Source organism: Apus apus, chromosome 11 (genome assembly GCF_020740795.1).
Source record: "Apus apus isolate bApuApu2 chromosome 11, bApuApu2.pri.cur, whole genome shotgun sequence".
NCBI lineage: Eukaryota > Metazoa > Chordata > Aves > Apodiformes > Apodidae > Apus > Apus apus.
Genome location: NC_067292.1, coordinates 13,570,654 through 13,596,587, shown reverse-complemented (window position 1 = coordinate 13,596,587; position 25,934 = coordinate 13,570,654). Strand labels below are relative to the sequence as shown.

Sequence of the window (25,934 nt, the reverse complement as noted above, 5' to 3'; positions counted from 1 at the left end):
GTTTTTCTTTGGTGAGCAAAGCTGATCAAAATTTATGTATTTGAAAATAAAACGTGATAGTTTTGACTGTTGGTGGAAAAAATATAAACATGTAAACAATATCTCCATTACATTATTCCCCCTGTTTTTAACCCATTCTAGTATTGGTTAAATTATTCGAAATAACACTATTTTTACTTTTGAATTAGGATAGAAAATAGGAAAAAAGGGAAAGGTTTTGATCTTGTCTTTTTGCAGCTGTGGTCTCTTGCTACCATCAGTGCTAGAGAGACACAGAAAAATTCTTAATTATCTGCACAAGGGCTCAGTACATGTTAATCTCTAAGGTGAGCAACTTCCAAAATATTGAATCTGTTAAATTATTCTTAGATTTGGGAGGTTTGTGGGGTTTGGTTTTTTTTGCACTATCTGCTATTTAGTACATTAGTGAACAGCCTGCAGCTGTGGCTCTAAGCACCAAATACTGGAGCCTAAATGATAACATATTTTTACTTTTTTGTGTGCATTGTAGGCTGATTTGTTGTATTCCAGAACTGTCCTCCACATTCTTGGAATGTAATGACTGCAATGCAAAAGTAGAGTTGTCTCAGTTTCCTAGGGATGGGCCCTGTTTGGGCCCACTCAGATGAAACATCAGTCAGTGTCTGTGCAGATTCAGCAGCACTAGGAAATAAAACAAATTAGAGTGCAGCAAAACTTCATTGCTCATTTTTGCTTGCTGTACTGTAGACTTGTTTCAAAGACGGCAGAAGGAAATTGGAAAGGAGGGAAACTGCCAGTCACATCTGTACCTAACTGTGCCTAACATTATCTTTTATGTCCAATCATTACCATGCCCAGGAAAAAACACTGGTGTTTAGTGCCAGCTGTCTGCTGATTACAGCAAAGAACTGGGAGAAGACACCAGGAACAAGGCAATCAATAAAGAGATGGGGTACCTCTGTATTACTGACACTTTTAGGTATGAGAAGTGTTGCTTTGGGATGGTGGGCAGGAGGCAGGGTGGTGTGGAACTAGCAAGCACGTGGCAATGACTTGGCCACACAGCTAAGCTGTGACAGCAGAGCTTGCTGCCAGCCCGCTTTCCGGGCAGGAAGGGGCAGCAGGAGGGCTTTGGAAAAGCATCCATGGCAATTGCTCAGGACTGGCCCTAGTAGTGAGCATCCCAGTGCTGCCTTCTGTTTGCTTCAGTGATGACATTTGTTGACTCAGAAGTTTGATCAATATTTAATGTGAGACAGCGTGTTGATGCTGATTTATAAAAGAAGTTAATGTACATTGTTATCTCTGTGCTTTTCACAGATATGAATGATTCCAATATTCCATTTGAAGTTACTCTGGGAAGGGATGTGTTCAGCCCAGGATGCAGCCCATGGTGAGAGGTTTGCACTGGAAAAGCAAAATAAGAGTTTATGTTAATAGCATAAACTATTGATTACATGTGCTTTGATGTGAACAGCCACACTGCCAGTTGAACCTCTAGATGTAGTCAGGGACTGATTCACCATGTGATCATTTTTAGCCAAGCAGCTTCTGAATCACTGGCCTGTAATTGCTTCAGATTCCTTTTATTGATCTCTCATGTCAAAATAATTGAACTTTATGGCTGACTTCTGATGCTTATTGAGAAATCATACAATTACTTCCAACCAACTGTGAGTCAATAGAAGTTGAGTACGTACCACTGCCCCGAGCGCCTGATATATAGATTTCCTTCCAAATAAACACAAGCCCTACAATATATTAATAACTCTAGGAATCTGGATGCATGGTTTAAATTACATAATTGCATCCCCTACTGTTGGTAATGTTTGGAATATCTGTTGTGCATTTGGATATAAAATATACCTACTTCAACCCCAAGCCTACAAGCTGGGGAGGCTGCTGTGCCTGCAGAGGGCCAGGGTAGAATCTGTCCCGATGGGGCAGTCTGACAGGCGAAACAGGGATCGAGGTCTTGTTGCCCAAGCAAACACTATGAAGTGCTGGGATCCAGCATATTTCATAGTGCCATGGGTGGCTGAGACATGTCCTGTAAAATACCAAAACTGTTTTTTTTTCCCATTTGAAGTTCACACCAGTCTAGAAAATCCTATCCTGCATATCAGCTTCTCTTTTTAGCTTTGTCTTCACTCTTCTGTTTATACCAATGAACTGTCTGAATCTTTCTTTACAAAACTCCATGCCTGGGACACAGACATCCTTGATCTCCTTGAGAGGGTCTTCACAGCAGACATACACATGTAGTCTCTTCTTCAGAAAGCTTGTGCTTCTATGATTTCACAAAACCCTAATATTTTTGTTTTCTACAGAATAGTGACAAACAATTGCAATAATTTTGAACAAGGAGTTTACAAAAGCTCCCTCATAAGCTAAAACTCTTTTCCAGAGTGACTTGAGTTTTCACACCCCACTGCGTTGGGGAATAGATGATACAGTGTGTGCACACACACAGCTGGCAAGGTACTTAAGTGATAAAAAATGTTTTATGGGAAGGTAATGAAGACTTGGTGTTGCCTGGTTGAATAGCTTTAGCTGTCAATTTCCAGATCAAATCCTACCTGAGAAAGCACATTAGTTTTACTGCAGTTTGTTTCCCATGTTATCATTATGCTGCTAGTGCTGGTTTTATTCACTCCTGCATTTCTTTAAATATTGTTTTAGTAATTCTTCCTTAAGGGGAAGGAAGCATTAATCAGCCAGAGCATTTAGTACCTACTTACATAAATATCTAGACAATGCTGTGATTTAGAATTCTTCACACCTTTCTGCACGTTTCCCATTCTATTTCTTAGTGTCTTGAGAATGCCTTTCCTCATGACACTTTACAATAAACCTTTGCAAAATGAATAGCTTTCATTATGAAATCAATGATATTCCCTCTAAACGTCAGGGGCATTGTCAAAGAAAAGGTACTATGATTGCTAATGCTGAGCAGTTTTTTATGACCAAATTCTACTTCCCAGATGTCACAGCAATACAGTCATCACCTTCCTCAGCACTTTTGCCCTCTCTTGTCACTGTTGTTCTCTTCCTTAAGAAAGTGGTTGTCAGCCACGGCTTTTTCTGTTCTTATGTCTTTGTTTTCTGTTTGAATTCCACCTTAAAGCTATTGCTTTTCAGCAGAAGGTATCTGAAGTTTACACTTGTGACTCTGTGTGGCAGAAACCTCTGACCACCGTCTCTCCTAGAGTGTGATTATAAGGATGAATTTTAATTCTGAAGCATAAGAATCAGTTATTAAGAACTTGATGCATTAATTTTAATTCCAGACTTAGGGTTTTTTTCCAGGAAGATCTACCATGCAGACAGAATACTGCCTGTGACCAGCTCCGTCTTCACTCTACTCTTCTGAGCACTGGTGTAAGACATTTTAATTTGAAGTAGGATCCATAACTTTTTTTAAGAAGCCAAATGGAGTGTTCTTAGTAGGACTACCCTCTGGGATGCCTGCAGCTTGCACTGGTTGGGTCCAGATGTGATCACACTGCTCGGTTTGACCCTGGTCGAAACTGTGGAGTGCAGAGAGTTACATACCTTTGAGGACCAGAAGAGGGTGCTGGACAGAGGACTTCCCAGGACTGCTGTGTTGGCTGTGAGTACGCGTAAGTTCTTTTTCAAGACTAAATTTGGCACATTTATTGTTTCTGAATGTTGCCCTTTGTTTATGTATACCAGCAAGAGAATTAATATGGGCTAATAAGTTTGGTAAAAGGCTTATAAACTAACAAGTAGAAGCACTCAGCAGCTGTTCATTAAGTGCCGACCATGTGGCTATTCCACTTTCCAAGGTCTTACCAGGGGGCAAAACAGCATCAGCCTGTATCTGCCTCACAGTGGAAGTTTCTTCCACTTCCATTTGTTAAGGTAATACTTACATTAAGCTCTGGTTCACAGGAAAATGCAAATGAAATATTTTTTTTTTTCAGAATCTTGATAGTCTCTTGATTAAAAACAGTTTAATTTGTTCTTCTGTTTTAGTACAGAAATAGACATCTGAGTCACTAATTTGTTTGCCCTCTTCAAGGCTGTTGAAATGTAAAAGAGATGAGTTAGCAGCCCCTGGCAGTGGGGCCTATAATGGAGATGCTGACAGACTTATTTATAGTGTGGTCGTGCTACCAGGCATTACAATTACATTTCACTCAGGGAAGTTACTTTGACTTTAAATAAAAGCTATGGTTTAACAGCTCTTCAAAGCTCATCTTACACTGTACATGTTGAGATTATTGAATTTTTGTCAAAAGCAGGGTACCATACCAGTGGTTATCCTGATACACTGTTTTACTTCAAAGGTATACAATAGTCTTATATCATTCCCTGCCTTAATTACTTTAAATGTACTGACAAGTACAACTGACCAATTAATAGTACTTTTCCTCATCTTAGCTCATTTGTCATCCATGATGCTCTTCCATGTTGTAATTATTTTTCAATTTTTCATGACTCAAAATAAGAGATGTACATAATGAATACAAATAGCAAATTGATTAAATGTAACATGCATTGTAGCAGCAGCAAGACTGTCATTTGTTATTAATGAGAGAGATTTGTCAAGTTCTTGTGAAAAGGCTCATGACACACAGCAATCCCAACTTAATAGCTGTAAGAATGCAGCCGACCTGCAGCTCTTTAATTGACACACAAAACAAATTGGAAGGTGCATGTGATTTTCAAGATAATTTCATATTGTTCCGTTTTGGTGCCATCTTAACATTTTTGGGCTTATTTTTGAAACATTCAAATCAGGTGAACTGGGAATGTTCCAATAAATGGCATGTCATTGGAAGACACCAAATTTGAAAGCCCTTTGTAGGAGCCAAAATGCTGATTTCTACATGGTTTAAACCGGGCGAGGCCTTTGCCTGCACCAGTGTGGCCAGCAGCTCAGTGTTTGGGGTAACTCATGAAATAAAGGCAGGAAACTGCTATTCAGATGTCTTACTTGCTTTAGCCAGACAAACATGTAACTCTCTCCTCCTGACTAAGTTACCTAAGCTCTCAGGCAATAGACCACTCCAGAGCCGTGTTCAATTGCTCCTGATAAAGCTGGTTCATTTTACACAAATGAAGTATCCACTGAAAGCTGGTCTTCTTTGTACTGGAGATGTATTTGCCATCTAATGTAGACTTTGTGGTTTTGAGAGATCTCTTCCATGCCAAGGTCTGAGAAGAAGTTGATCTGAAATCCAAAAACTTTCTGTGGAATGAGGAAAGTTGTCTTCTTTGTATTACAGAGAAACACACCGATGAATTCAGTAACAAACAGCCTGGGTAGGCTCAAGAATGAAAATGGCAATGCAGGAAATTATTTCTCAACCTTGAGTGCTGAACATAACAACCTAAACAGCTGAATTCTTGTCCTCCACATGCAGCTCCCTCATTTGCAGTGTGGATCAACAGAGGGCTTCTTCCAGAAGCAGAGCCTTGATAATACCTTAGTTCTTTGTTGATGTACATTGCTTTTGCTGCATACACTTAAAAAATACTTTGCAGCAGCTATAAAGGTCTGCCTCCTGGTCAGTTTGCTCTAGCCGTGGACCATATTCAATTTAAAACTACAAATATCCAGTTTTCCTTTCAAATCACATCTTACAACGTGAACATTGGTATTATTTATCTGAGTTTAACAAACTAACTGAAGATTAAACCATGTTATTTATTCTTCCATCTTCTGCTTTCATAAGTGAATGTAGGGATTTTATGGGCATTATTTAAAGCAAAAATTTTGATCATAAAGTCTTTGAATAACTAAATAAGAATGCTGTACAGTTGTTACACATCTCAAGGTGAGAAGAATCTTGTCCTCTGAAATTAGATACTTTCATCTGCATAATTTATACACCGAGTATTCATAAAAAGGACTACAATTGAAACTCACCTGTCATCAAAAGTAAAAGGATGCAAACAATGGCTAAGACTGAGACAGGGAAATGGTGTTAGGGGAGTTATTTCCTAAACATTTTCTTAGGAACAGTTTCTACCAGTTACTGAGGAAATTAAGGAAAAGTGACAAAGCAATAATCATTTCCAAGTAATAGTCCTTTTTTTCTTTTCATTATCTGTGCTGTCTGCCCTCAGATCTCTTGCATTGTTCAGATTTCAAAACATTTCCTGCTGTAATAGACAAGCAAGAGATTTTCTGCCTGGGCAAGGAGGAGAGCTTGGCTCCTCCAGGGCAGCACTGGCTCTGTTGCTGCAGGCTGGTACTCAATGGCCAGCTCGGCTGTGTTCACAGATAATTTTGCTAGGCTCAAAACTTAGTTTGAGTAAACATGTAAAAAATGGGCTATAATTTTCAAATAATGAGCTGGACTTTGCCCATTCTGCTTATTTTCTTTTCCTGCTTCCTAACCTTCCCAGAGGGGCAGGACTGCCACTTCTTGCCTTTGGAAACACTTCTGGCTCATCAGGGTTTTCCCTCTGTGCTCTACTACTGGCAGAGGTTATCTGAGGAGTACCTGTTTTATCTCCAGAAGGGATCTCATTGCTGAACAAGAGTCCTAGGCAGGCTTTTCACCCTTCCTCTGGACACAGGAAACTTCTGTCAACTGCTCATTCACAGATTTACATCAGCTTATCAGGACTATCGTTAGTTAAAAATGTAACAGAGGAAACCTGACAGGATTCATCTCTTGGTATTATAACAATATAAATATTTAATAATGACATGATGATACATTTCTATTAACACAGATGGCATTCTGCATTTAAGCACAGTGGGATAATAGTTCTCTTTATGACTATGCACCCAGTAAAATACTTATCTAATTGGTGGGTAGACCAAAGCTGCAGTGAACAGTGCAGAAGAGGTAATGTCTTATGATCGAAGAGGCTGAAATCCCAAGTGATTTTCCCATAAAATATGTCTATTTGTAGATTCTAAAAGAATTTCATAATTATGGCCTCTTGAGCCAGAATTTCTATGTATGTTTGCCTGCATCAATTGTGCATCAAAGGGTGTGCCATGGACTTGCTGGAACTATGATGCCATGTCTCCAAACCTCACAGTGCTCCAGATGTGTTATGAACAGGTCAGTGACTGCTGTAGATAGAGACTTTCATAAACTCTCCTTTCTTGATGAATCTGGCCAAATATTGAAATTTTATGCTGTTAACACCCAAGTCCATGAGTTGTTCCAATGGCTGCTACGGAAGACTTTGTGGAGCAGGGTATAGATTACTTAAAATCAAGGAATCGTAATTGCCTGTAAAAGTTACTGAAGAAAGCAAAATACCAAGCTTTATGACCCTCTATCTTCCATTCATTCACTTTTTCTCAGTTTAACCTGATGGAGGAACAATGCATTTTTACCTTTTAAAAATGTAAAAATGTTTAATTTGCCTATCAAATCTGTTTTTCTCTAGTCTTCCAAAGTATTTATTGAACTGGACTTTGTTCATAATTGGAAAATTGTTTAAAGATATTGTTAAAGATTTTTTTTTTTCCTCAGCTCTTTACTCCATATTTGAATTGATGTAAATCACAAAAGCAAGCCAAGAATGTTTACCAGTCTGATCATATTCCAATTCCAGGTCATATTTTCAATCCTGTTTGTATTTTTACTACTTTGTTCAGTAACTCATTATGTCAGACCATCCAGTTCAAGGTAGGTTATTGCAGGATCACTTATTTATCCAATTAAGTGAAGTACTCTACACCCACGACTGAAAAATCTGTGCCCCTCAAGTGGGGCTGAAGGCTGGGCAGTGTGCAGCAAGGACAGAACTCTTCTCAGTCGCGCACACAGTGACACTGGACTTGTTCAACATGAAAAAGCAGCTGCTACAGTATGAAGATAGGTTGATACCCCTGATACAAAACCTGCTTTATACTCTGTCTGAGCTACTTTCAAATCTGGGGCCTGCAGACTGAATCTTAAGCTAGCTATGCAGCTAATAGGTACGTAAACATAGAAGGGATCATTCCTTCCCTTTTTTCTCAACTTACAGAAACATTCTAGTCAGTTATTTCAGGTGGAAGAAATTCAGAGCAGGGAAAATGTGTGAATGTTGACTTTGAAGCAGCTCTGTCAAAAAAATGTATTCTACTTTCCATACACACCGTTTGGAAAGCAAAGCTCCTTTTAAAATGCTTCAGAACTCATGTCCTTTTTAATTGCCTGGGATTCATGGTGGCTGTGTGAGAAAGCCATAAACATATACAATCATAAAAACACATTTAGACAACCCAAACAGAATCAGTGCCATATTATTTTAGTTTATTATTCCTAGCGGAGTACAGATTGGTCTTCCTACTTTGATATTTATTTATACCAAAGAACTACAAGAACATAAATGCCACTCTTGGGATAATCCTAATGCTGGGGCCGAACAGAATACACATTGCATCTGTCTCATTTGCAGTAAAACAAAGGAGTGTTTAGGTGTGATCCTACTAATAAAGGACAAAGTTGAAGGTCAAATGTAGTCTTCAGAATGAACATGTCACCACAAAGCTGAGAGAACTGTAGTTCTGCATTAAAAAGTTTTCTTAAAATGTCAAACAAGTAAGATGGGGAAAAGGAAAATGTAGCTCTTTGGGTTTATTATCCCTTTTTCTTCGAAGCCACTCAAGGATTCTGTTCAAGATTTCAGTGCTCATATGAAAAATTAATGATGGTTTTTTGCTAGACAGAAAGCCTTCTTATTTTGCACATGATTAACAAAGAAAACTCAATGCAGAAGTGAGATACTCAGCAGGAGGGGGTTCTCTGGGAGGCCAGCTCACAGCTTCACACCAGAACATTTATTGACATGGGAAAATACCCACTTTTATCCAAAGACAGTTAAACAGATAGGTTATGTGCAGGGCTGTATGCACTGAATAACAAGGAACAGATTCTCAACAAAGGAAAATGTCAACAAAAATAAACAGGCAGCCTAGCAGCAGGCTGACCCTGCGCCGTGCCTGTGGGCTGTTTGGAGTTTACTGCAGAGCCAAGTGCAATGTTAGTCTTTTGCTAGTTATTGTCAGGAAGTAGATTATCAGCTAAAAGGCTGGAGGGTGGCTTCAGACAGTCTGCCTATAGCAGAAGAAAGGCAAGGACAAGTAGGCTGTATATAATCTATACAAGCCAGATCTGCACTCTGCTCACATGCTATTTTGATTTGGTGTTCCTCACCTACAAAGATCGCATTTTTGGGGGTCTGGATACTTTTCCCACAGGTTTTTCCCCACACAGAAAATCAGAGTAAGCTCACACAAGTTTGTCCAACTTAAACACATTTTAAACCTTTTATTGTTCTAGTCAGCCAACTCTGCATTTTCTGAGATTCAGAAGGCCCATCTGCTTCTCACACATTCAAGAGGAAAGCCACACAAAAAGGTATAAATTGTACAAGTTATAGTGGAAGTACAATGGCTTTTACTTAAGGTTCAGAAAAGACAAATTGCTGTTACTAGTGTATACTTATGATTTGCCCAAAGCTACAGGAGGGTTTTATAAATACCTCATAAAAACCATAGTGCACTGCAAAGAGCTGGGTGGGGTTATATATCTTAGGTCAAACTTGGGGTTTCAGGTGTCAGACCAGAATGAAGCAAATAACCCTGGATGAAGTGGACCAGAAAGCTCTTTCCTTTTCTTGTTACAGTAGCAAATGGAGAGTGATCCCCCCCCAAATACTGCCATTATGAACTACAAGCCCAAATTGTCTGTAGGTTCAGAAAGCAGTTACGTTAGTTTTGAAAGTACTATGCATAATTACACATGAAAGGTGCAGAATTAGTCTCAAACAAAAAAATTCTTCCACATAGAAACCTGATTTCCTTAAAACATCATTTCCATAGACAGCAAGGATGAAGTTTTCCCATGCCATCTGGAGTAATATTGGTTTTAAGGTAAAGAAAACTGGGGAATGTCAAAGCTGATAAGAATTGGTTTTTTGCAAGAGGACACGAGGTAAAGTTTATAAGTTATCATTTCTAAATGATCAGTTATGCTAGATATAAAAAACCCATGAAGCTACAAATAGAGCACCTGATAACAGCACTCGGGAACTTTTCTAAATGGCTTCATATTTTGTCTGATTTGGCTACAGTTTGTTTGCTTTAGCAATTCTTCTGAAGTGATCTACAGTGGTGGCACTGAAATGCAGAGACTAGAGTAGCATTATAGAACCAGGCTGGCTGATTGATTGAACTGGCTAACTGCCATTTGCACAGCAATAATTTTTTTTCATGTGGATTTTTAGATCAGATCCCTGCAGGAACAGATTGAGTGGAGTTTTTATATTGTTATTATGAATGTTTTGATATTGCAGTAATGATTTTTTTGATACTTGATAATAAAGCCTTGAGATGATAGCAGTGGAAGCCTCAGAGTAGCTTTCATAATCTATTGATTTTGGGGGTTTTTTTATGGTGAATTATTTTCTTTTGCTACCAGCAGTTGTTTGGTTTTTTTAATTATTTTTGTGAGGCTTTTTCTCACTGCTTTTGCCTACAACACATGAAGTATATCCAAAATAATGTGTTTATATTATCCTGTCAAGTGCTAGCTGAATACAAAGCAGCAGAGCCCAACTTTGGTCCTGCATCACTAAAACTCAACGAGGACTTTGCTTTGGCTACATTTAAAAAAGGATCACACCCTATCTAAGAACAGCTGGATGATTTTGATACAAAAAGATTATATTCCAGTCCGTGACTCAAAATTCAGACAGATACTAGGTTTCAGGAATTAATTTATATCCCTAAATTGTAATCTCTCCAGAACAGGAATGGCGTTGCCATGTGTAATCTGTGAAACATCCTGACTATTTTGGCAGGGAAGGCAGAATTTGATGTCAGAATTGTAACTCCTGCTGTGAAAGGCAGAAGTAGAGACGTGGCTGCAAGGGCCAGACGTGCCTGTCCTCTGCTCCTGGGAGCCTCCCACTCATGGGAGCAGCTGGATCTCAGTGTTGCACCCTCGCCAGCCAAGAAACCATTTCTGCCCTGGCGTGTCCAAGCTCAGCCTTGTGCCCATGAGTGGCTGGCCTTGGTCTGCTCACTGGCTGCTGCCAAGCAGATGGCACTGGCTGCTTTTTCCTCACCTTTGCTCAGCAAGAGCTCTCATTTGTGTTTCCTTCTGCTCCCCTACCAAAAGTGCCCGTGAAGTCTTACAGGCATGTATTTATTCTTGAAACTTTAAATGCTTTTTTGTTCTGGCTGAGTTTGACTGACAGGCTCAAAAGATCCTGTAAGGCAATATGAGAGAAAAATAAGGATGGACAGACAGACAGCAATGGCATGACCCTCATTTCCTTAGGAAACCAAGCTAAAAATGAAAATGTAACCTCAGACCCTTTGCTGAGGGCTTCTCCTTTGAAGGCCAGGATAAGAACAGATATATCCCAAATCAGAAGAGACATGTCGAGATTACTGTATTCTTGGGAATATATTAAAGGAGACAAGCAAATAAACTAATTGTGATTAGCTTTTCAGCCCTCTTAAATTGCCATTATTGTTATACCTATTAATAATAATGTTGTTGTATTTACTTTTCAAAGGAAAAAATGGTCCATGGTGCAGTTAAAAGCAGAGAGGAATACCTGGGGGACAGAATGCAGATGTGTGTACAGAGGTGCTCTCCCACCCCTGCTCTCCACTCAAGGGACAAGCTGAGGAGGGGGCTGCTGTCATGTACTGCACAAAGCTGCAACCACACAGGCAGGTAAAATCAACAGAGAAAGAAGGCTGGCATCAGTGTCCCTTCCCCAGGTAAGGTGTGCATAAAGCAGAGAGGTTTTTGATTTTTGTCTCATGTAACAGAAGGGAAGTAAGGGTAAGGTGCGTGGGGTGAGCTCACAAGAAGAAACCTGTGCTCCCCAGGCTGTGCTCACCTGTGCACTGGAGTTGCTCACAGGCAATTTGTAACCATTTAGGTGAGTGTTCTGTATCTGCATCACTTGACTTTAAAGCTTTATCGAAGCTCTTCTGTCAATTCACTAGTGACCTTGAGAGATCCTATCACGTGCGGTAGTTGATGCATTTCCATACAAGGCACTAAACCTTTCCATATTGGAAAAGTCATTTGATCTGTTAGAAGTTGCATGGAAAAATACAAATACTTCATAAGGGCATGTGGGCAGCTTATGCTCGGGCTATTGATTCCACATTTGGTCTGTTGAAAACCTGCTGCTAAACAGACCTCCCTACTGGAGAAACTGAGCAAAATGGCCATTACAGGGAGAGACTCTGAGGATGTATTGATTTGACATAAGAACACTAATAATGAAATAGCAAAGATGGAGCATGCTGTTGTGACAACTATTTGCATAAAAAGGTAACACTTCAGTGTTGGGCAGTTAGGCTTTTTCGGAACATTAGCAGTAGCTGTCCCAGATTGAGTCATACCCTTTGCCACATCCAGCAGGGCAGCCTGTTCCTCAGGCTTCTCATTTTGCAGCATCTAGAGAACTGGGACAATAGACACATAATGTTGTCTGTAACGAGTAAGGTAGCAAATACTTTTGCTGCCACTAGACAGATACTGAAAATGAAAAGCCCGTCTCCAGCAAACCTACAGAATAATGCTTTCTCCCTGAAGCATGCCTGAAAACAGCATCAGTTTTGGATTTTGAAATGGCTAATTGACTTTCTATTTTATTATTGTAATCAAAAAGTTAATTCAATTAATTTCAATCAACTCTTGTAATCAAATGATTGTAAACTCTCCTTCCTCCTGACATGACAATTTCAAGTATTTAAAATGTAAAAATGAGGAGGCTTTTTAAATTTTGAGCAAGACTAGACTGTTAAACAGTTTACTCCTTCACAACAGTGTTTTTTTCTTTCCCCCTTACCTTTCTAGTTTGTTTGGGTTTGTTTTGGTTTGGGTTTTTCTCTTTGTTTCTTTTTTTTTAATGTAGCTCATCAAGGATAGAGACTAAAAAACTGAATAGAAACTTTCTACACACTTTGTAAACAGAAGCCAAATTTTGCACCTATATGTGTAGCTCCAAGCTTTATGACTTGAAGAAAACACATATGAAATTTCAACATTCCTTATCAGACTTGGCAAAGTTGTAAATGTTTGCCAAAGAATTTACCCGGATGAGATACTTTGCAATTTCCACATATGTCCTTTTCTAGCTTTGTCACTAAGCTGGTAGTGTTACTCATGAAAAACACCAGGTGCATTCATGGAGGGGGTTCACTTGTATACAGCCAGAAACCAAAACATGTTTTTATCAGAGAGTCTGTGAGCACCAGATGAAAGCTCACAATATACATGGTATTTGGGTAACCCGGTGCCAATACCTCTGCACAGCATTCTCTGGTCCTTCTGAGTGCTGCCAGGAACTTGCAGTTCAGTCTCCTGGTCGTGCCTTTCCCCCATCTTTGCTGCAGTCCTGTTTCTTTTTGATGAGGACAGAGAGCTCTGGTTCAGGGGTGTGCACCTGGCTCACCAGTCTCCAAAATCTGGGAACAATAGTCACTAGGCTCTGAATTGGTCAAGAGCATGTAAGGTGTTTGTCTGAGGCAAGGTAAAGTTGGTCAGAGAAAGAAACAGATGGAGGCTGGTTGCTCATTACATATCACAAGTGGTCAGTCTTGGAAAGAAACCATGAACAGTGACACCTTTGTGTGCATCTCCTTAGGCACCTGCTAGTTCTCCACTTTGTCAGTAGACCCCCAGGCATCTTCCCTGGCAACCCTAACAGGAGGATGGCAAGGTATCTGTAGAGGGCAGGATGTTAGATAGCTCTGAATGGATTTGGAAGACTTATGTCCAGGTATTTACCCTGTTTTGTGGCATTTGTCCCTTGCTTTACCACCCTTTGACGACACCAGCCACGTCATGAATATCAGAGTTCAAGATTTAGAAAAACAGATATCCAGCCTGAAACCTAGAGCCCACAACAAAACATTTACTACCTTTTCAGAAGCATCCAGAAGTAAAGGCTGAGACAAATAATTTTGTTTTGTTTGTGCTAGGGGATAGAGCCAGTGAAGGATCTAGTCCATGCTTTCATGCACAAGTGGCTGCAAACTGCACCGATTCGGGGCAGAATACCAAGTTGATGGAGTTTCCTGTGCTCTTGTACACTTAGGCATGTTGGAAGCAATCAGTTCTGCATGAATGCATGAAGACACTGCACATTACGTAGCTCCTGAAGTGCAGTACAATTTTGTTGATTAAGGTAGAAATCAGAATGGCCCAGACTGAGTTCTCATACCTTAGGTGCAACTCCCTCTGATTATGGTTCATTGTACCTAGTGCTCGCAGTTCTTAGTTCCTCTGGGATGGGATTCAAGAAGGTATCTCAAGCACCAGAAGCTCCATGGAGTCCGTTACCTAATAGGGGCCTGAAATACATCAGTCCCTTAAATACCAGTTTGGCCTGTTGAGGGAGTGGTGGCTTCACTCCACATCTGAGGAGAGGATTGAAATTGTCAGTTCAGTGGTAGAATCTTTCTTTTGTAGGGATGAAAAGCTCGGAGGACCTCACTCATGCTCAGTGGTCTTGTAATTAAATATTACACACTTGATGAGCATTGCATTGCAAGCCTCAAGGCTAATTAACATGTTACCACCAAAATGTCTTATTTTCATTTGCTTGTAAAAATACTATACAGGCATCTTTGCATGTCATTGCAAATGGTTGGTATCTATGATGCTTGTGTGACTCTCAAAATTACTAAAAGCTGTGCATAATTACTGCTAAAGAGCCCTGTACAGAACCAATAATACTTCCTCTACAATAGCTATTTTATGGCTAAGATGGCTTTCCAGATGTGACTGACAATTCTGGGATCACAAACAAACAGACTGCCAGCAAATAAAGAATAGCTTTTTTGGGAAACAAAGTAATTTTATTCAATTACAGTATTACGTGTATAATTAAAGTGTATGTCACTTTTCCAAGAGTTGCCCATAACTCAAAACAGTAAGACAGGGTAGGAGGAAAAAGACAATGATGAAAGTAGATAGGAGCTTGTTGTAAGAATGCTGATAGGTATGATGCCAACGGAAGGTATTTACTGGAACATTTAAATGCTTTATGTTGTAAAATTTGCTTCTGGTGATTTGGGCCCCATGACTCACCTCACTCTGTGCACAATGGATGAGTGAAAAGAGAAAAAGCTTTTCAAGATTCCAGGATCCATTTAGCACATCCACCTTTATCAGTTTCTTGTTCTGAGGAGGTCATCCCACAGGGATGCATCAATGCAGCCCTATCAGATGGACTGAACTGCTGTTTCTTACATGTCACTATTTCTTTAATACTTATTTGACTGGCTTCAAAGCAATGCTAAAGAACTGCAACAGTTTATTGGAATATATTAATAATAACAAAACAGTTTCATTCACTGAATTCCAGCCCTTATAAGAATAAACAACCTTGTGCAGATGCAGAAGAAAGGCAGAGAAATATTAGATAACTTACCCACAGTCTACAGCAGGTGGGTGGAAGAATTGGAAACAGAACCTCTGGCCTCTGTCTGGTCTTTCTTCCAAATCATCTTTCCTGTGTTTGTGCCACAGTAAAATTATTTTGCATATGTCCTGTCTTGGAAATATGAAAAATATATGCAATATGCAAAGCAGCCAGTTGGACTGCCTTTTGGAATGTATCATCATTTATGAAAGGTGCATCTTGAAGCCTAAACAGATTGTGTGCAATTAATTGCAAACTGTCAAAGAGACTACAGCACTTTACAGCCAATTTGTAAGTAAAATCTAGTATGCAAAAGGGCTTAGGCAAGAGAGGTGAGTTTCTGTGGGCAAAGGAAAGGCAATGCACAAATGCAATGCAACACAATTTTTACACTCCAGCCTTTAAGAATTTTGCTGACCCTTAAGAAAATGGTTTGGTGCAGAGTCATTGAATGCAGCTAGGCTTCTCCACAGGTAAATATTTTACATAACCCAAATGAAGAAATCCGAGCTTCCTGCCAGGATAAAAAAGTAATCAAGTGCAATTATTAAAATACTGGCAAATATATAAGCATTTTTGTACCCTAAAGATGTGCCGAACAATGGTGGTAAAGTGTGGATCACTCTAAACAGAGGGGTCTGCAAATGAAGCAGATTTCCTTATATCCTGATTCTGACCCTCAAATGATCTTTGTTATAAATATGTTTGTCCTGGTGGCTGGCCAGTACCTGACTCCATTCCTCATCCGGTGCTGTCCAGCTCCCTTTGTATCGCTGCTGTTACCATCCTATATCTCAGTGTTCCCCTCTGTAATATTCAATAAATACAATACGTTTGGTGCCACTGCTGATCTGCTGAGACAGTCAGTGGCCAGCCCAGTGACTCAGGCTTGGTCTCAGCATCAAAAGAAAAATGATGATGCCTGTCTTTCTAGGTTTGAACCCCTCCGGTGAACAGCATCACAAATGTAATACAGACCTTCAGTAATTACTGACACAGCAGTTTGTCACTGGCTGCTGGCAGCACTGATGGACAATCTGCTTGTGGGTATAGTTAGAGGAAGGAATATGTAAGAAATTATTATATTTGTGACAGGCTTAACTTGGGAATTTTTTTTTTTTCCAGGGAATGAAATATACACATGGAGGCAGTGTACGTGAAGAACTAGGTACCCATATTCATCAGCAGTTCTTTCCACCTCTCTGGTATTTAATAAATATGCAAAAATTACTCCAGTGTAAATGAGAATTTGGTCCTGGGAGTAGCCGCAATTACATTAAGAGCAATTTGTATCTCCTCTGAAGTTCATGTACATCAGCAGTTTCCAGAACAAGCAGATTTGGCCCTTGGGGAAGAGCAGAACTGCCTACATATCCCAGTCAGCCTCCACACTGGTGCTGTTGAGGGGGTCCCTGCAATACTCAGTTAATAAAAAAATCCCTTCTCCACTCTCCTGAGCCTTGTAGCAGGTCCAGAGCTTACTGTAAAATACAGACACTTCTCTGTGCTCTGTGAACCTGAAAAAAATGAAAATCTAAAACTCGGCTCTTCATGTGAAGCAGTTCTCTTTACTCTTTCTCTCCCCTTATCTTGTAGTGCAAATGCAGTTCCAGAAATGACATAAAACATCCGAATCCGCAGATGGTGAGGTAAATTCAAGGTTGAGAGAAGATGAAAGAAAAAATGGACTCCGAGCCTGATAGGCTTTTGATGGAGCTTTACAGGGAATCAGCACTCGAAAGGATGCTGTCTGAGGGGTGGGGAGGACCTGCCCTTGCAGGGGAAACGCAGGCCCAGCTCCCTGCAAAATCAGAAATCTAAAATTGGAAGGAAGGGAATGTGCTGCTTGACCCAAGCCAAATTAATAATGACACTTTGTTTCACAGCACGAGACTATTTAAACGATGTTGTTCCACTTAGTGAATCAAAGACGTTTTGTTTTCTATGAGATATATTCTCTCCTCCCCAGATTAAGGTGTTTTACTTCCTTTCAAGATTTTTTGTTTCAACCGGATTGCACCTGACTCCACGAACAGAAGGATTCCCTCAGAAATCTTTGCTGGATTTATGGCACCCACAGCTACGTCCCTCCAGCCTTTATTAACTCAAATTTACACAATCTGTGCGCCCGCATCCCCTCGTGTGCTATTTTGTTTGTTGCACTGCTGGAGCCTGCTTGGCACTCCCCAGAAAAGTCTCACCAGTCTGCAGCCATCGCCCTTTCCCTCTCGTGTCACCCGAGTGAGCTGCCCAGCAGCTTTCCCTGCTGCCGAGGTCGGCTCGGAGCCCCCGGCACCCGCACGGCCCCGGGAGCTGCGGCACAGACACTGCCGGGAGCCCGGCAGGGGTTTGCCTGAACGAGCACTGCGGGGTAAAGTTCCTCTTCAGAGCCACAAGCGACTTTTTAAAATACTGGGGTGTTCAGAAGATGGAAATTTGCTGTATCCCAGTTTCAGAAAGCAATAAACACCAGACATAATGACCTCTCTCTTTCTGAACAGCTAACCCGAACGTGGTGAGCTCTCTCCACAGTCCAGCTTTAGACCTTGACTGTGTTCATTAATTATTCTGATATACTGTGGTGAATGCAAGAGGTGGCTATACATAATTAAGCAGGATGGAACAGGCTTGCAAGTTTACCCCACGGTTATTAGGGTAGTGCTTTCCAGCTGTAAGTCCTGAGAATTTGGTTGGTACTCAGGGGTTTGCCCTCCCTTCTCTCTGCCACTGTAGTCATCTAAAGTCGTCATTTGCAACTGAAAAATTTTAGGTGTTATCTTTGTCTGTAATTGCCAGTGTCTTTAAGAGCTGAATCACATTTTTCTTATCACCACCTCTGCAGGTGCTCCAGGAAAGTGAGGAGGAGACCTTCACCACCTCTGCTATTGTCAGTGTGACTCTGCAGTTTCTCAGCTCTGGTGAGATACCAGCGTGTGCTGAGCACTGATGCTATCCTGGGATGCTAACGTGTGTGTCGTGTAATGCTTCGGTGTCACAAAAATTTAGGAGGATGGGATAGGGAGAGCCTGTTATTTCCTGTAGAAAGAGGCTTCCTCCTTTGTCATCCCTTGATAACTGCCCCTCAAAACAGGCTTGTGGTGCAATATGCACTTCTCTCCCCCACAACAGCTCTGCTCATTTTAGAAAAGGCTCCCAGAAGGATACCAACAACGCTGAAATCCCACTCAGTCTGTTTGATTTTTACCAGCCCTACTTGATTGCCCTGCAAGAACAGAGAGGAATATTTTCCCTTCTCTCTGGAGTAAAGTTCTCCATCACCACGTCAGGAAAGAAAACAGGCTGTTTGTAGCTAAGGAAAAATGCTGACTTTAAACCTGAGATCAGGCTCTATCATTTACACTAATGAGCTCACTGGTGGGGAATTTGTAAAAGTTTATGATAACAAGTAGCTGTAGGCAGTGTTTGATGGAATTTACTGTTTTACTTTTTTGCTGAAAATACACATAACAACTAATAATTTTCCCATCCAAACCTAGAGAGAAATAAATGCAGCAAGAATCATCCCAGTAGAAGTTCAAAGATCTGGTAAGTGTTCCATTATTTTAAAGATTTATTCTTTAACCACATGTTGGTCTAAATCCTTCTGGGAAGGCTACAGGCACTTCTAACTGGTCGATTAATGAATGAGTTGCTCAGAAGGAGGGGCCCTTAATGAAATAATAATATCAGGATTTTAATTGCTGGTAACTTATGGTTAAAAGTTAACCCCCTGGATTTGATAGTCACCACTGTCATGCCAGATTTTGATTTCTAAATGGAAATGCACCCTGGGGTTGCCCTGTAACAGTTTCAGTGCCAAGTACCACATATGTCCAATATGTGCAGTGAAGAAGGGGAGGTATCTCATAGCCTTTGTTACCATATACTGCCAGAGCAGTAAAAGTAAAGTGTTAAGAAAATCTCCAAGCTACTGTAGATTACAAGGACCTAGACTGTTCTGTTCAGAACCAAATAAATTAGTCTGGCTGGAGAGAGTAACCCTGCAATAAAAGTAGTAAAAATGGAAGAAGGCAAAGAGGTGAGAGTAAGGAGAGAGGAGCAGATGTCTCCAGCCGAAGGGCTGTAAAACTCTCCCAGTTTGGCATCCATGTGAGAATTTCCAACATGTATTCTCTCCCACTCTGCTTTTCCTGCAGTCTACCCACTCTGTCTGAAGTGTTTAAACTCCACAGAGTTCCTGGTTCAATACCTGGAAAAGCTGTCCAGAGAAGCAATAGAGTGCATGGACTTGTTTGTGAGTGACCTCTCACTGCTGCGTGCAGACAAGAAATCAGTCCTTACAAAACGTTCCGTGTGCTGGTTGTACTCCTGCAGCCTTGTTTTCTGTCTAGGAGTAGCTGTTTCCACCGAGCTGTATCAGCCACGGCAGCCTCCTAGCAGGGTGGGTTTGACTCATCCCTTCGGTAGCACTTTGGGCAGCACTTTGCTGGCTGGTACAGCAGGCACTAATCCCAGAGCAGGGACAACAGAACAGTAAGCAATGGACATGCAGCCTTGGATGTGGGTTTACTGCTGCTGAAAAGGACAGACAAAAGGGAGAAAGTATGTAGCAGATAGGAGGGAAATGTATGGAAGGGACACAAGAGGGACAGCTGGTTTGTGGACTGTTATTTACGTAGTTTCTAACTCTTGAGTCCTGCAAACACTGGGAATATGGGAAAACAAGACAGGCCAAGAAAAAGGATCGGTGTGAGAGGCTGCAAAGTGGCTGAGAAGCTGGTCTTGCATGCAAGTGATCACAATTACTATCATCTTCTAAGAACACGTATTTTTCACAATAATATTGTCAAATCCGTGACTCTTGTTGTTCATCTCTTTCTTGATATGGCTCATCCCGAGGTTTTAATTTCCGGGTACTTAAAAGTTTATGTCTACTTGTCTCCCTCCTGGCTAGCCTCCCTCCATCCTGCGCCCATCACTTTGGTGTTGCTCCTTTCCCGTGAGCAGACCAGCCGCTAGAGGGAAGGATGCACACGGAGAAGTTGCCCTCGGCACCTCTGATGCTTCCTCCGTAAGTAAAAGGAAAATCAGAATTTTACTCAGCATTTGCAAGGTGGCCTGGTCTATCCCTTCAGATAAAATATATTGAATGAGATTACTTTTAGTATTGCAGTTTGACTGTACATCCCAAAACACAGCCAAAATTAAGGGCCAGGAAAAAGATGAAATCGTTGGCTAAATTACACAGAAGAGGCTGGATTACCTGTTCAAACAGAGCTCTTAATTCTGCATATAAATGGAATCCACAGATACAAGAGTACTGTAGTAGAAAATAAAGCCAGACAACAGTCCCTAATAACCCCTAATTATTAGGAGTTTCTGTTAACATTTGGACAGCTTTGATCTTAATTCTTTTAACTGTGAAGAGGCAGCAGGACTGAGGTGGCCCCAATTTACGTAGACAGCGAGCACACACTGTTCCAGCCCAGGCTGGCTTTAGCTGAGTGCTCTCTGGCATCTTGGGTTGGGATTTTGCCCTGTTAAAATATAATTACCTGTCTGAATGGTGACTAATTTCCAGTTTGATATATTTGTTTTTAACAATGTACTTGTTTTGACAGAAGTCTGTGACAAGAAAAACAAATCAAGCTCCTGACTTTGGCATCATCACTCACTTAGGAAGTTTTTGTACCTGAAAGAAAATCTGCTAATATCCCATGCAAGTAATGAATTAACTTGCATGTTTTCAGTAAATACAAGAACAGAGATCCAGCTGTACAGCAGACACCTCTTAAGGTAAGACTGAAACTCACACTACTTATTGACAATCATGGTCACATAAACCAGAATGTTGAAGTTGTTTTGAGTATGGTATTTTCAAATATCTTTCAGTGATCTAATGCTCTTTCCCCATTTTAAAGTTGGGAGAATCTCCCATTTATATGGGAGATGAGAAGTCAAACACTATTGCAGGCAGACAATAAAAAGCAGCAGATGACATTATCCAAGTTATCTTAATAAACCGTGTTCTTCAAAATGTACAAAACCAAAATGTACAATACCTGCACAACCCAACCCTCCTTCAAGGTAGAGAATTCTATATTGATTTACTGCTGCAATCCTGACTTGGGTCAAGATTGTGTAACAGTTTCCCCTTTGACGTGTTTGCAACTATCTGTATCCATCAAAAATTCCCACTTCTGGGACTGAGGTTTGCCACGATTGCAAACTGCAAAAGGTGAACATGTTACCACAATCTTTTTGAACATTTCAAAACCTGTGAAGGTACAGGGAACACACTAAGCTTATCTTGTTTGATATTCGCTGGCCTGAAGTGAGGTCTGAAAGTAAACATCAGAACTATTTATCTGTAGGAAGGAGTGCACCACTAAATTTGGAAGCGATTTGATTTAATTTGACCAAATAAAATAAGAGAACATTTGGATATGAACATAAGCAAATGATCACCTGGCAGTTATTCTCAGGTACACACCTTGGAAAGCATATGCACGCTTTAGGTGTCCTTGCTACTGATGGGTTTTACCCTCAGTGATGCCACCTTGCTCCTGCAAACACAAGTGATTACAAGAAAATCTTCTTGGCCTGGTGGTGTTCTCCCCTGGCACCTAAACCAGCCTGTCTCTGCCATTTTCTGTCCTTTCTTTGCTGTGTGTGTGACCTGCACTGGCAGGCGTGTGGCACAGCAAGTCTCTGTGGCCTTTCTTATTCTGGAGTGTGGAACATTAAAGATAATTTCTGCTGGATAGCACCTTAACAGTTCATCTGCTCCTGCTGTGCACTCTCTCACTGAACTCAGCCTGCTCTTTGAGATACCTTAATTGTTTGCTGTGTAAGCTGAAGGTGACACCAGAAGCAAATCACCAGAAATACATGCAAAACTCTCTTACAATAGCAAATCTGATGGTTGTAGATACTGCACAATATGCATCAGCAAGAATTGTTTTGCTCTAAATCTAATTTCCACACATCTTCAGTCTTTGTACAGAATCCCAGCAGATGCTTGGAAAGACAAGTATCTTAATTTTATATGGGCATATATAAACCCCTGAATTGCTTTTTGCTGTTTATACTTTATAAACTAATACAGCATTTTCAGAACTGTGAACAAACTGCATTTCGTATAAGTTATCTAGTTATGGGCCAGACCTTGCATTTCTTACTCAAGAAGAATTAAATCAAAAGGCAAGTAGTCTGTGAAAAGGTGGTTTTATCCATAGCTAGCTAAACTCTTGATAAATTATTCTCTCAAAGGAAAAATAAAGGTTTCCAGTAGACTTCTCTGTACTTGTTTTTAGATAAGCTTATGCTTGCCCCCCTTAGAGGCTTTCTTCATAAGTGAAGCTAAAGTTACATGTCTAGCAAAATTGAGTTTCTAAGGATGCTTTTCCTAAAATAGGATTAAGGCTCACTGACAGTGTAATGCAGGGCAGGTAATGTTGCTGCTGCTCATGATTTAAACTGCTTTCTGGCTAAACTCTATTTTGGTTTTCTACAGATAATGGTTCAGTACCTCTGAGCTTTAAACTTACTTCTGTAAGAGGTAAAAAGATTTTTTTTATTTTTTTTTCTGGAACAAAATAAGCAACCCCTTCATGATCTGAGCAGGATAGTAGCCAGTCCTGAAGTGGTTCTTCAGAGACTTACCAGGATCATTCCATGATTATTTTTTTTTCCCCCCTCCTGGTAATTTCCAAGTTGTCTGTTTGTTTGTTTGTTTTGCTTAAAGCATGGGTAAAACATCAGCCTGTGGTCAATCTGTCAACATCAAGGTCTTAGCTAGTTACATTTTTTCCATATCCACATAAGTATTTCTTAAAAGCAAACATTAAACAAATGAAGAGCTCTGCTTCAGAAATACATTAGTTTCAGTCTGATACCTACAACATCTATTACACTTTGTTAATAGCTTGACACCTTTCCCATCGTATCTGTATGACAATTGCCCTATTGTATCTCAGTGACATTGATTAACAAGGCAGTTTGTAATTTGATGGGGTAGTGTAATTCCTGGCTCTCTGTAAACATCTGGATTTGTAAATCTGCACTCCAAGCTTGGGAGCTCTCTGCCACACATCACTAATTATGCCATGTTCTTATAGATCAGTACCTAGATCTCCTGCTGAGCTTCTCTTCTTTGTTCCCAATACCAGTCCGAGGCTGTTGTCAATACAGAGAAAATCAGCATAACTGCCTGGCGCTGCGTGCCACACCTAATGAAAATGAAGTAATGCCTCATTTGCATGGCTGGTGTTACTTTATAAATCCAGAACTACAGAAGCTGAGTGCTGCAGCCCCAGGCAAGTGTGCAAAGCTGAGTGCTGCAGCACTAGGCAAGTGCACAAGGCTGAGAGTCTGTGACAACGATGGTGTCTGGCACAGGAAACTTTTCATCTCCCCCCGTACCTGCCTGCCCACCTCCTATGTAAGGAATAGCACTTCTGGTAAAAATGACAGATCTGTTCACTTTTCCAGGCCCAGCTCTTCCTGTTCTTTCTGTGAACTCTGTCCATCAGTGCCCATGAAGTGGTCAAGGCAGCTGGGGGAGGAAGGCCCACCCTGCCTCCTCTCAGGGGGGTCACCACAAAAGCCTGAAAGGCAACTTCCAGCTCCGGAGGGAAACCCCTCCTGTATTCAGATAAACAAACTACAGATAAAAAGTTCTATAGAGCAAGATAATTGACTTCTGTCATACACAAGCAGTATTCTTAAATGAGAAACTGGTGTATTTTTTTTAAAAAGTCATGTATGCTGGAAAAAGAGACAGCCAAGCACTCAAAAATTTTAAAAGGCAGTTTCCTTTTCCCCATGTCATTCACCAATACCAACAGCAATGCAAAATGCTCATCTTTGTTGATTTTTATTTGGTTTAGCCTCACTAGTACCCCTTAGAAATATTTAGAAATATTTAAAAAAAAGAAAAAAAAAAGTTTCTGATTCTGACTTGAAACTCAACTCAGCAGTAATAATACATTCTAAATCATAAACTTAGGTCTTGAAGTAAAACCTAACACACCCTCTACTGGGTTGTAGCTCCACCCACACAGTTTTCTCTCATTTTCTACTCCTCAGCAGAGTTTTTCCTTCTGTTTTATGACCTCTCCAGCTCCTTTCTGACCGCTTTCCTTTCCCTGTAATAATTTGTTTTCACTGCATTGGTTTCCAGACTGTTTCACTGCTGAATGTCTAAAATAAAGAGCAAAGTATTTCCATGGTCCTGAGGTGTGATGCCATTGGTTATAACTACATCCCTTCCCCTCAGAGCCAGCCAGTACCAATCCCCGGGCCAACTCTGATACTCCACAGCCTTCTGTCTGAGCAACTCGACATACACGCACTTAACTTGGCAGGGCAGTAATATGAATGAAGTTTTATTTGTAGCAGTTTTCAGAGAAAAATTGCCAGGTAAAAATCTTATTATTCACACAGTTGGAACAGCACAGTAAAATAAATTAAAGCCTTTACCAAAAAACTCATAACGATTGGCACTGGAGCCCAGTTTTGGATGGTACTGAGTTTCCCAGAGAAGATATTAAGAACTTCGTATCAGTTTTTATCCCTGAATATAGGTTTAATTTTGAAAACGGATCTGCCAGTTAGAAAATCCTTTTGTTCCCGTGGCTTGTTTGCAATAGTTCAGCAGTAAATCTCTTCTTTCGCAATCCCGGGTTATGATTTTTTGACAGCACCTCCAGCATGAACACTCGTCAGATGTCCACCAAGACAGAGCAATCTTTGCACTTTAGGGAAGAACGAGGGCCCGAAAAAGGCGCTCGGAGCTGGAGCCATCCGGGGGCAGGGCAGGGCAGGGAGCCGGGGCGTGCCCTCCTCTGACAGCTGGGTGCTCTGACGACCAGAAAAGTGTCTACGCGCTTTTCAAAGTTCCTTACCGGGGAAGCCTCGCCGGAGGCACCGCGTTTAGTTCCTCCCCGGGACGTGAACGAGGCGGCAGAAGGAGACAGCGGAGATAGGGCCCCCCCGGGCAGGGCAGCCTGTGCACCCCGTCCCTCGGGGCGATCTCCGGCGCGGAGGGGCGGCTCCGAGCACCCCGGAGATGCCGTTTCTGCCGGGAGGCGACCGGCCCTGGCCCCGCCGCGCAGCAGCCCGTTTCCTTCCAGCCTTCCCGGCGCAGGAGCCAAGCGAGGCGCCGTGTTCCCCTTCCGCCCCCCGGGCCCGCGACCAGCCTCTGCCCCTCCGCTCCGCGCCCCCCGCCGCGCCGCGCCGACCCAACTCCGCCGCGCCCCGGCGCTCCTACCTGCGCTGCGCGGTGCTGCGCGGAGCGGACGGCTGCTCGGCACCGGCTCCCGCGCCGCCTAACAAACGCCGCGGCGCCCGGTGTCAGCGGACGGACTGCGCGGCCATTGGCGGCGGCGGGGCGCGGCGGGCGCCGGTTGGGCCGGGCGCGGCGGGGGCGGGCACGGGGCGCTGACGCCAGCGCGGGGCCGGTGGGGAGGCGGGGCCGCGCCTCGCGCCGTCTTTGTGCTCGCCGGCAGCCCCGGCAGCGCCGCCGCCTCCCGCCGCCTCCGTGAGCCCGGCGCGGCGGGCGGCTCCGCTCGGCTCCGCGCCGCCCCGCGCCGCCCCGC

The 25,934-nt window shown here is 41.8% G+C and overlaps 1 protein-coding gene across 1 annotated transcript in view; it reads left to right on the top strand.

The window, feature by feature from the left end:
- The window catches only part of ZNF423 (zinc finger protein 423), a 920,137-nt gene that overhangs the window by 360,241 nt on the left and 533,962 nt on the right, over window positions 1–25,934 (top strand). The window lies entirely within an intron of this gene.